This window comes from Pleurodeles waltl, chromosome 6, assembly GCF_031143425.1.
Source record: "Pleurodeles waltl isolate 20211129_DDA chromosome 6, aPleWal1.hap1.20221129, whole genome shotgun sequence".
NCBI lineage: Eukaryota > Metazoa > Chordata > Amphibia > Caudata > Salamandridae > Pleurodeles > Pleurodeles waltl.
The window spans coordinates 250,212,009-250,224,369 of record NC_090445.1 but is presented as its reverse complement, the minus strand read 5'-3'; the positions used below and the strand labels follow the sequence as shown (position 1 = coordinate 250,224,369).

Genomic DNA, 12,361 nt, shown 5'->3' with positions numbered 1-12,361 from the left:
TTCAAAAAAAATTCTTAAGTGGGTGAATCGTAATGGGTTAATGGAACACAATGCTCTTTATGGGTAACTGCATAAGTCACACTCTGTCCATGGCTAAAATCAAAATCTTGGGAATTCATCAAACAAGTTACTTACCTTTGGTAATGCATTATCTGGTAGAGACATATTCTAGTTGTAGATTCCTTACCGTTTCAATTTCCACAGGCGAGGATCTGGAGATTTTTCTTGAGCAGTACCCCTGCTCATAATTAGGTGGCGTTGATCAACACCAAGTCCATCATCAGTGTTGTCTGCGCCGGATATGATGTTGCGGGTCTATCCTATTTAGGTGCCACCCCGGCGTGCTGAAGTCAGTTTTTTTCCATGACTTTCCATGCCAGAAGTGCAGTGCCATGAAGAACACTGACCACTGGTGCGTCAAAACTAAGGGCCAGATGTAACAAACCATTTGCGACTCGCAAACGTCGAAAATCGCCGTTTGCGACTCGCAAACGTGGGTTTGCTATGCAGAAATGCATATTGCGAGTCGTTACCGACTTGCAATATGCATTTCCGACTCGCAAATAGGAAGGGGTGTTCCCTTCCTATTTGCGAGTCGCAGTGGGATGCAATACCATTTGCGACCGCGTACGTGGTCGCAAATGGCATCGCAGTTACCATCCACTTCAAGTGGATGGTAACCCACTCGCAAATTGGAAGGGGTCCCCATGGGACCCCTTCCAGTTTGTGACTGGACCCAAAAATATTTTTTCAGGGCAGGGAGTGGTCCAAGGGACCACTCCCTGCCCTGAAAAAATACCGAAACTAAAGGTTTCGTATTTTTTTTAAGTGCAGCTCGTTTTCCTGTAAGGCTACACTTAAAAAAAAAAAACTGCTTTATTTAAAAGCAGGTCACGAACATGGAGGTCTGCTGACGTCAGCAGGCCTCCATGTTAGCGAGTGCCTATACTCACTATGGGGCCGCAATTTGCGACCCACCTCATGAATATTCATGAGGTGGGTCATTGCGACCCCATAGCGAGTCGCAGTCGGTGTCTGAGACACCGTACTGCATTGCAAATTGTGACTTGCAATTTGCGAGTCGGATGGACTTGCAAATTGCAAGTCGGAATTTGCAAACTTGCTACATCTGGCCCTTAGTCCCTAAAAGGGGCGTTCTTGTCCCTAGAAATAAGTTCACAGAGCGGGGATGATGGGTGATTCGGAACGGAATTTGCACCCAAAATATGTCTCGATTGGATAAGATGCTACTGAAGATGAACTTGTTCATCTGATAGAGACTTCTAGTTGCATATTCCTTACCTTTTGAATAGATACCCAAGCAATACCATCCCCGGAGGTGGGTCTGTGAACTAAGCTCAAACCAGAAAGTCCTGCAGGATTGAACGGACAAAGTACCCGTCCCTACAGACCTGACAGTCCAGACAGTAGTATTTGGTGAACGGATTCGCACGTTGCCACCTGACAGTGGCACCTTTCTGTCATTTGTACCCCCACTTTGTGCCTGGTGTCAGTGTCTACTAGATGCCAAGGAATTAAAAAAAACAAATAGTGTTGTTGTGGCTGCCAACCAGTATGGGCATGGTTATGCCCCCACCTCAACTGAAGGGGGTAACAGTCTTTCAACTCTCCCCCTGCACACCAAAACATCTTATCCCACAGCAAGCAAGAGGACATTTGATAATTTGGGGTTTTGGTTTTACATTTGGGCCATGAGAGCTTGGCTAACTCTCAAAATCGTCCCACTTGGAATGGTGAGGGATGCACTTTTTGGACTTTGGCACGTTGCCATATAGAAAAATCCACAAGACCTAGACACATCTGAATTGGGTGAGTCCAGAGTGGTGTGCTTCACATGCACCCTGCACCATTTTCTTACCCACAATGCCCTGCAAACCTCCAACTTTGCTGGAAATCACACATTTTCCCACATTTTTGTGATGAAACCTTCCGGAATCTGCAGGAATCCACAAAATTCCTACCACCCAGCATTGTCTCATCTATACCAATAAAAATTCTGCCCCACTTGTCAGCCTAAAAATGTTTTTTTCCAAACTGCCCTTTTGAACCCGCTTTGGTTTCCCCTCAGTATCAACATGTTTTTGGCTCTTCCCTGTCACAGGCACTTGGCTCACCTACACAAGTGAGGTATCATGTTTACCGGGAGACTGAGGGGAACATTGGGTGGTAGGAAATTGGTCCTGGTGAAATGATCCCACACAGAGATGTGGGAAAAATGTGATTTTTTATAGCTAAATTTAAGGTTTGCTGAGGATTCTGGGTAGGAAAACATTGGGGGATCCACGCAAGTCACACCTCCCTGGATTCCCTTGGGTGTCTAGTTTTCGGAAATGTGTGGGTTTGGTAGGTTTCCCTATATGGCTGTTGAGCCCAGGACCAAAAATGTAGGTCCCCTGCAAAAACAGGTAGTTTAGTATTTGATCATTTTGATGTGTCCACATAGTGTTTGGGGCATTTCCTTTCGTGGCCATTAGGCCTACCCACACAAGTGGGGTATCATTTTTATCAGGAGACTTGGGGTAACGTTAGGTGGAAGGAAATTTGTGGCTCCTCTCAGATTCCCGAACTTTCTGTCACTGAAATGTGATGAAAAAGTGGTTTTTTGGCCAGATTTGGAGGTTTGCAAAGGTGAGAACCACATAAGTCACCCCATCCTGGATTCCCTTAGGTGTCTAGTTTTAAAAAATGCACAGGGTTTGTTGGTTTCCCTAGGTGCCGGCTGAGCTATTGGCCAAAATCTACAGCTAGGCACTTTGCAAAAAACACGTGAGATTTCAATATAAAAAAGTGATGTGTCCATGTTGCGTTTCCTGTCGCAAGCATTAGGCCTACCCACGCAAGTGAGGTACCATTTTTATCGTGAGACTTGGGGGAAAACTGAATAGCAAAACAAGTGTTATTGCCCCTTGTCTTTCTCTACATTCTTTCCTTCCAAATGTAAGACAGTGTGTAAAAAAGATGTCTATTTGAGAAATGCCCTGTAATTCACATGCTAGTATGGGCACCCCGGAATTCAGAGATATGCAAATAACCACTGCTTCTCAACACCTTATCTTGTGCCCATTTTGGAACTACAAAGGTTTTCTTGATACCTATTTTTCACTCTTTATATTTCAGCAAATGAATTGCTGTATACCCAGTATAGAATGAAAACACATTGCAACGTGCAGCTCATTTATTGGCTCTGGGTACCTAGGTTTCTTGATGAACCTACAAGCCTTATATATCGCCGCAACCAGAAGACGTAACGGTATATTGCTTTCAAAAATCTGACCCCAGGAAAAAGTTGAGAAAAATTGAATTTTTTTCACCTCAATTTCAATATTTTTTTATTTTTATTTCAGCTGTTATTTTCTGTAGGAAAACCTTGTGGGGTCTACACAAATTACCCCTTGCTGAATGCCGATCTACTTTTCAGAAATGTATAGATTTCTGGGATCCAACATTGGTTTCACACCCATTTCTGTCACTAACTGGAAGGAGGCTGAAAGCACAAAAAATAGTAAAAATGGGGAATGTCCAAGTAAAATGCCCAAATTGTGTTGAAAAATTGAGTTTTCTGATTCAAGTCTGCCTGTCTCTGAAAGCTGGGAAGCTTGTGATTTTAGCACCGCAACCCCTTTCTTGATAGCATTTTCAGGGATAAAAACCACAAGCCTTCTTCAGCAGCTCTTTTTCCCCATTTTTTTGAAAAAAACGAAAATGTTGCTGTATTTTGGCTAATTTCTTGGTCTCCTTCAGAGGAACCCCTAAAGCCTGGGTACAGCTAGAATCCCTAGGATGTTGGAAAAAAAGGACGCAAATTTGGCATGGGTAGCTCATGTGGACAAAAAGTTATGAGGGCCTAAGCGCAAACTGCCCCAAATAGCCAAAAAAAGGCTTGCCACCTGAGGGGGAAAAGCCTGGCAGCGAAGGGGTTAAACAAGAAAGGCTGACCAGGCAACCTCAAAAACACAGATATAGCAGATAAGTAACCTTTGAGAGTGCCCATTGCAGAGCCCTGCTGGGCTAGAGAAAGTATGAACAAGAGAACCTCAGAAAGAAGGGCAGAAAGGAGTTCAACAGACTTTTCTGTGTACCATGCCACAAATTTCTTCCAACAAAAGGAGTATACCCAGTGCTTAATTTGTGCTTGTTTCCGGTGCTGAGCACTGGCACTTATTTTTGAGGGCCAGAGCTTATTCTTCGGCCTCAAGCATTTGCTGCGAGCAAAAGACACATATGGGAAAGACGGACAAAGGGAAAAATGAAAAAGCATCATAAAGGGATAAAGTAGAAAGCTGCAAGAGAGAGTGGGAGGGGCAGGGAGTGGCTTTATATGGTTTGAAAAGGCCCGAGATGGCTTCAGGATTACGCCGCCTCAGTATTCCATGTTCACACATTTAATTGCAGCAGCCGCGTGTTTAAGAGGAGGGCTTTGGGCACGGCACCTTTTTATTTACAAATTAAGCAGGGAGTATACCGTTTTGGTGGAGGGACGCCTGCCTGCCAAGATAACATTAAAGAGGAGTTTGGGCGGAAGGTCAAAAGATGTCAACTACTGCCGCTCAATCTCCAAGCAAGAAGGCGGAGACTGGACCGGTTCTGGTGTAGAACCCTCCCCTACAGCTGTGAGAGAAGATCCTCCCAAAGGGGCAGTCTAATTGGAGGATCGATAGCCGTGCTCAATAGCTCAGGATACCCGACACTTCATGCCTATTCCTGAGCCACAAGGATTACTTGGGCCAGGTTGTTCTTGATCTTATTGAGAGCTCTGGGCAGAAGCAGTATGGGTGGAAAGGCGTACAGGAGGCCTTAGTTTCACTCGAGACAAAAAGCATTGCCAAGAGGTAGTCGCCTTGGAAACTCCAACGCACAATGATGCTGACAAGTTGCAATCTCTGTGGAGGTGAACAGATCTAACCAAGGATCTCCCCACTGTTGAAAGAGACCTTGTGCTACCTCCGGATGGAGATGCCATTTGTGATCGACTACGCATTATCACTCTGACGTTTAGAGAGCCCACCAGATGTTGAACCATCATAGGAATTCCCTGACGTTCCAGCCACGTTGAGAGGCGCGGAGACTCTTGACATAGGGTCCATGACTGCACTCCGCCCTGTTTGTTGCAGTACCACATGGCGGTGGTGTTATCTGTTAACACCTACACCACATTCCCAGAGCTCCAACAGGTGGATGTGGAGTTCGGACTCCGCCAGAGACCAAACTCCTCTGATCTTGGCCTTTCCCAGGTGGCCGTCCCATTCCAGGAGTGAGGCATCTGTCACTACACTTAAATCTGGTTGGGGAAGGTAATGGGATCTGCCTCTGGCCCAATTGTGGTTCGTTAGCCACCACTACAGATCTCGCACAGTTCTCTCCGAGATCTGGACCGTGTTGGAGAGATTCCCTACGCTGCGCCCACTGAAAATTCAGGTCCAACTGCTGAGCCCGTATATGCCATCCGGCATGTGTCACCAGCAGGATGTAGGAGGCCATAAGGCCCAGTAGCCTCAGAGTCATCCTCACCGAGGTCCAGGATAGAGGTTGAAACACTTCTATCACAGCTGGAATATCCTGGACTCACCGCTCGGTAGAATATGCCCCAAACTGCATTTTGTCGAGAACAGCTCAGATGAAAGGGAGCATCTGAGAGGGAGTCAGGTGTGATTTTGGCATGTTTACAGTGAACCTCAGCGAATGCAGGAGGTCCGCCGTAGTCTGGATGGTGGAAGATGAGAGCCTGGGGCGAGTCACCTTCAACAGCAAGTTGTCAAGGTAGGGGAAGATTGAAACTGCTGACCTGCGCAGATGAGCTGCGACCACCGTCATTACCTTGGTGAACTCCCGATGAGGTGCTGGTAAGGCAAGAAGGGAGCACGATGAACTGAAGGTGCCCGTGGCCCACCATGACCTGAAAGTAACGTCTGTCAGCGGTCAGGACGGTGATATGGTGAAATGAAACACTACCATCCAATTTCCTGGGTCCAGGGCAGATAAAACCTGAGCCAGAGTGAGCATTTTGAACTTCTCCTTCTTGAGAAAGAGATTGAGAGACTAAAGGTCTAGGCTAGGGCAGAGGCCCTTGCCCTTTTTGGGCACCAGAAAGTAGCAGGAATAACAACCACAACTTACTTCTGGCGCAGGGACTTTCTCTATGGCTCCCTTAGCCAAGAGAGCCATAACTTCCTCTTTGAGAAGGGCCAAGTAATCCTCCATCATTCGATCATAGGATGGTGGCATGGATGGAGAGGTAGTCTTGAAGGAAAGGGAGTAGCCTCTTCGGACTATCTGCAAAACCCACCTCTCTGATGTAATGGACTGCCAGTGGAGCAGATGATTGCGGATCCTGCCTCCAACTAGTTCCTGGTGGGTAAGTGTCAGACTAGGAACGTTTGGAGGCAGCTGCGGTGGGGGGAGATTAATGGGGATGTTGGGGGAAGGGGGAGTTTAGGCAGTGGACTGTCCAAGTCACTGGCTCCCTGATCAACGAGGATGGTGGATCCCACATCCCCGGACATGCAAAGGCTGGACAGCCTGCATGGTGTGGTGGCTGAAGGGGAACAGATGTGGATGGGCACCCCTTATGCAGCCACAAAAGGGGTGAAAAGCAGACAAAGGTGAATGAGGGGCCACAGCGAGGCCCAAGGACCTGGCTGTAGCATGAGAATCCTTGAAGCGCTTGAGCGCGAGTCTGCTTTCTTTCTGAAGACATGGGTGCCATCAAAGGGCATGTCCATAAGGTTAGCTTGAACATCCCCGAAAAGCCACACTTCCTCAACCATGTGTGGTGCCTCAGGGCCAATGCTGATGCAACCGCTCTGCCCAGTGAGTCAGTTGTGTTCAGTCCACATCAGATCATGCACTTTGTTGCCCCTCTCCCATCAGCAACTGCTTGAGAAAGTACAGCCCAGGCCTCTTCTCGGACCTGTGGCAATACCTGTACAACCAAATCGCACAATGTGTTGGAATAACGGCCCAAAAGGCATGCAGTGTTCATGGACTGCAATGGCAGACTGGCAGAAGAAAACATCTTCTGCACAGGTGTCTCCCGCCTCTTGGATTCCCTCTCCAGGGGTGCAGAAGGGACCGCGCCCTGGGAAGTAGAGTCTTGGATAACAAAAATCTCAGGGGTGAAGAGTTGCATTTGGAAACCTGGGTCAGCAGATGCATGGTGATGGCGGTGGGCAACAGTCCTGTTCACAGGAGGTCCTGTGCTGGGTTTGGACCGAGTATCCGGAAAGAAGTCTGTAAGGACTTCATTAAAGGGGAGTAGGGGTTCAGAGGATTAAGCCATTGGCTGAAGATCCTCTGTCAGGATGTTAGTCCTGACTGCCACCAAAGGGAGCTCAAGGTCCAGGACCTCGATTGTTCTCTACACAACCACTGAATATGAAGCTCCCTCCTAAATAGCCACGGTAGGGGAAGAGAGCATGTGAGTGTCTGGAGAGCTATCCAGTCCACTGCCTTCACCCAGGTCTGTATGCCAGTCCATAGGCTCTTGCAGCTGGTATTCTACAGGGTCCAGCAATCCCTCCCCTTCCCCACCATAACCTAGCCCATAATAATAAGGCTCAGGATCCAACACAGAAGGCACCTGCCGGCATTGGATCTGACGTGGTATGACACCCATCCGGCTCCATGTCGAAGTTGGCAATGAGAATGGGGGAGGCGCTGCCTGGGGGCACGGGCTGCGCCGAAAGGGTTGCTGTCATAATAGGTGCCGGGGAAGTTCGAAGTGGTACGGCTGGCGGCGGTTCAGATCCAAGAATGGATCCATTGATGTCTCTTGTAGCCGAAGCGGGCGGTGCGAAACCCCAAGGGGCCCGGTCCGACTCAGTGGGATCCGAAGCCGCACCAGCAGAATTGGACTGCGCATAGATGAGGCTCATGGCCTCATGAAATTCTTTAAGCTGGGCAGGGGTCGCTCTGACTCCCAGAAACTTGGGGAAACATGAAGTAGGCCCAGATGCAGGCTCTGCAGATAGAGGCCTTGATCGCCGATGCTCTCTCTCCCTCACGTCATTACCTGAAGGGCTGGGTAAAGTCAAAGGACATTTCACCTTCTTCCACTTCTTATTATGCTTCGACATAGCCGAACGCCCGAGGATTTGGATTGGGACGACCGATCCCAAGGCCTTCCTCTCAACTGAGATCGGCATTTACATGGAGCTGTGCACCTGGCTGCTATCAGCTTTAGACAACGCTCCCTCAAAGCCTTTGGATTCATGGCCCGGCACTAGGAGCACGAATTCGGGTCATGGTCGTGCTCCAGACACCAAAGATACACGAGCTGTGGATCTGTCACTGACATCACCCAATGATAGGACCTCCAGAGGACATCCTCACCGCACCAGGATTTATACAACTGGAGAAAACTTCGACAAAAAGCCAAAAAAGGCCAGTCAAGAATTGATAGAGGGGTAGCTCTCTGTGGATCAAAGCTGGGTGGCAGAAAAAAGAGGACAGACGTCAACGAACCGGGTTGGCACCTATAAAGGGCCCACAGCGTCATATTTGGCACAGATGGCAACGGACACGGAGCCAATCCACGCCAGCTAACGGTGTGCAGGGGTACTGCTCAAAAACAATTGCTGGATCCAGATGCCTGGGGAAATTCAAAAGGTAAGGCATCTGCAACTAGATGTCTCTATCAAATAAAAACATTTAAACCATGAATTGACCTTTTTGCAGGCAACGTTCTACTAAGACACAACTGTGTCTAACCGAGCACACCTTTAAGAATTGAACATTTTCACAAAATGTCAGGATACAAAATGCAAGGTAGTAAGTCTGAAGGACTAAATTTAACACACCCTTGCCACACATATGTGGTATACCATCAACATTTTCACCTCTCAGGCCTACAACCTGCTACATACATATTACTTGATAGGAGCCAAGTATCCTTTAATTTTCCATTTATCATTTTTATATAGTGCAAAGTACCAAAGGTATGAGATCAGTTTACACAGAACAAATAAGTATTCAGTTAACAATATTATTATCTGAAAGGAGATTAATATGATAAGCATTAATATGGTAACCAGTAAACATCAATGACAGCCATCAAAAGGATAACTTCTGAAGTTGATTGTTACATAGTGCCCACTGGAGATGGAAAAAACAGTCCCCGACTACTAGATGGTGGATGTCAATGGCAGTTATCCTTATTTAGAAAGACAACAGCTTGAAGAGATGGAATTCCAGGTGCTTTCAGAAGGACAAGGGTGAGATTTACTCTCAGCTCAGCAGGTCACCTTTGCCTCATTAACACGAATCACCAACCTTGGCATAGCCCTTCTGCTTCTTGGATGTGGAAAGGTCATCATTAAAAGGATTATCCTTACAAAGCAGTTGTTTATCTTCCAGGGCCTTTCAGTGTCCTTCATAGGAGTACCATGGACCAGGTCCAGAGTATGGACACTAATTTGAATGGAGGAGTAGGAAATCACAAATGATCTCAAAGTAGGAAGAATGGCAAACTAGGTAAGAAGAGTAGGTTTTTATGACCACTTGATCTACTACCAGACGACTCTGCTGTGATTTTTCTTGGAATGGCCTATATTTGACACTGAGCACCAATGGGACACCAATGGGCTTTGTAGGCCGCACACCGGTCGGCATTCCCTGTGGGAGATTACATACCTGCAGAAGAGTGTGCTATTTTTGAATTTTGATTGTGTGGAACACTCGAAACACCAAAAGGATGTTGACTAGCTGTAGGAAATTGGATCTGTATATACTATATTAAAATGAGACATAGTGTGAACAGAGTCCAGGGGTTCCCTAGAGGCTTAACAGAGGCTAAAGTAGATAATACTAATGCTCTCTTTTGTGGTGGTGTGGTCAAGCAGTTAGGCTTATCAGAAGGTAGTACAAAGCATTTGTTGTACCACACAGACAATAACGGAAGCATACACTCACTAACTAACTCAAGGCCAATGATTTTTACATAGCAAAAATATATTTTGTTACTTTATTTCTAGAACCGGAAGATTCAAGTTGCAGGTAAGTACATATGCAAGTAAGTATCCAACAGATGTATCAATACCAGTTTGTTTAGAATTGGCAAGTTAAACGGTTTTCGAATAAATAGCAATAATCTGTTAGACTTACAGTTCCAATCTCCAGGGGTTAGGAAGTCCACTGGTTGGGGTTCAAGTTAACCCCAAACACCCACCACCAGCAACATGGGGCCGGCCAGGTGCAGAGGTCAAAGATGAGGCAAATTTAACAAGGGCTCCTATGGAGGCTGGGGGCACTCGGATTCAGGCCTGCTTGCAGGTAAGTACCCGTGACTTTGGAGGGCAGACCTGGGGGGTTTAGGAGAGCACTGGGGGGGAAGGGACAGTCCACAGGTCAGCACCATACACACACCTTTGGCGGTGCAGGGGCGGCAGTGTGTAAACACAGCGTTGGGCTCCCAATGCTTCTCTAAGGGGGACCATAGGGGTCACGTAGGTGCAGCATGCTAGGTCCAGGGGGTCGATTCCGGAAAAGCACATGCTGGACATGGAGGAGGGCTGGCTTATGGGTGTTGCTGCACTAAAGTTTGGATTCCCCAAGGCCAGGGGCTGAGGGTGCAGAGTACCTTTTAGCGACGGGTATCTTTGTCCAGTTCTGTCCATCAGGTGTGTCCTGCGGATTCAGATTGCAGGCGTCGTCATGTTGGACAGGAGGGGTCAACCCCAGGTGGGCACTTGCACAGAATCACCTGGGGACCAGCTCTAGTCAGTTGGGCCACCTGGACACGGGCCGTGGGTGTCGGGTGCAGAGTGGGTAGGACTCCCGGATCCAGGGTTGTTCTGGAGTCCTTGGATGGAGTTTCTTCTTGGACAGGGCCGCTGCCAACAGGAGCAGGGCTTTAGAAGCTGGAGACAGGCCGGTAGGGCTGGGGCCAAGTCAGTTTGTGTCTTCAGTCTTCTCTGCTGTGGTTCAGCGTGGCAGTCCTTCTTCTTTCTTCTTGTGAGGTCACCAGGAATCTGATGTACTGGGTTCAGAGGATCCCTTAAATCCTGGATTTAGGGATGTTAGAGGGGTCAAAGGGCAGTAGCCAATGGCTATTGTCCCTGAGGGTGGCTACACCCTTCCTGTGTCCACTTCTTTTGGGAAGGGTGACACAGACCTATCCCTATTGGTCCCTGCCCTCCAAACAAAGAAGGAGGATTTTGCAAGGAGGGGGTCACCTCAGCTCTGGACACCTTAGGGGTGGTCCCAGCTGAGGTGCTCACTCCTCCTGGCTTTCCCTAATTTTACCACCGGATTTGCTGCCAAATGTGGGGCTTTGTCTGGGGGGGCAGGAAACTCCGCTAGCTGGAATTACCTGGGGCACTGTAACAGGAGGCCTGAGCCTCTGAGGCTCACCGCCAGGTGTTACAGTTTCTGTAGGGGGGAGGTGTGAAGTCTGGTAACTTGAGTGGGGTGCTATGTTGACTTTGTCTTTTTCTCCCCACCAGCACACACAAGCTGCAGCGGCAGTGTGCATTTGCTTGGTGAAGGGTACAATACATGCTGCAGCCCTTGGGGACCTTCCCTGGCCACAGATGTTAACTGTGTGCCTATTGTGGGAGCAATGGTACAGTTTTGGGAAAGAACACTAGTTCTGAGGCCTGGTTAGCAGGATCCCAGCACACATTCAGTCAAGTTGGCATCAATAGCAGGCATAAAGTGGGGGGGGGGTAACCATGCCAACAAGGGCACTTTCCAAACCCATTAACTGCATTACTGAATTATTTGGGAATCTGTCCTTCTTTTTGTTGTGTGTTAGACTTGGCATCCGAGGTGTAGTCTTCCCTAACGTTTTGCCTCTGTTTCAATGGTTGTTGATGTATGCTGGAATCTGTTTTTGCTGCTTTTGTTACTCTGGGCACTTTCCCACTGCTATCCAGTGCTAAAGTGCAAGTGCTCCTATGTAAAATATATGTGTAATTGACTTTCCGTGATTGGCATATTTGATTTACTAGTACAGTGCACTAGAGAGGCCCGGGGCCTGTAAATCAAATGCTACTAGTGGGCCTGCAGCACTGGTTGTGCCACCCACATTAGTAGCCCTGCAAACATGGCTCAGACCTGCCACTGCAGTGTCTGTGAGTTCAGTTTAAACTGCCAAATTCGACTTGGCAAGTGTACCCACTTGCCAGGCCTAAACCTTCCCTTTTTATACATGTAAGGCACCCCTAAGATACGCCCTAGGTAGCCCCATGGGCAGGGTGCATTGTATGTTAAAGGTGGGACAAGTACTTATGTGTTTTACATGTTTTAACAGTGAAATACTGCCAAATTCAGTTTTCACTGTTGCAAGGCCTATCTCTCTCTTAGGTTATCATGGGGGCTGCCGTTAAATATCATTAAATGGTAG

At 47.7% G+C, this 12,361-nt stretch overlaps 1 protein-coding gene across 4 annotated transcripts in view; it reads right to left on the bottom strand.

Annotated features, from left to right (window-relative positions):
- The window catches only part of MAPT (microtubule associated protein tau), a 755,319-nt gene that overhangs the window by 289,357 nt on the left and 453,601 nt on the right, over window positions 1–12,361 (bottom strand). The gene's annotated exons all lie outside the window — the stretch shown is intronic.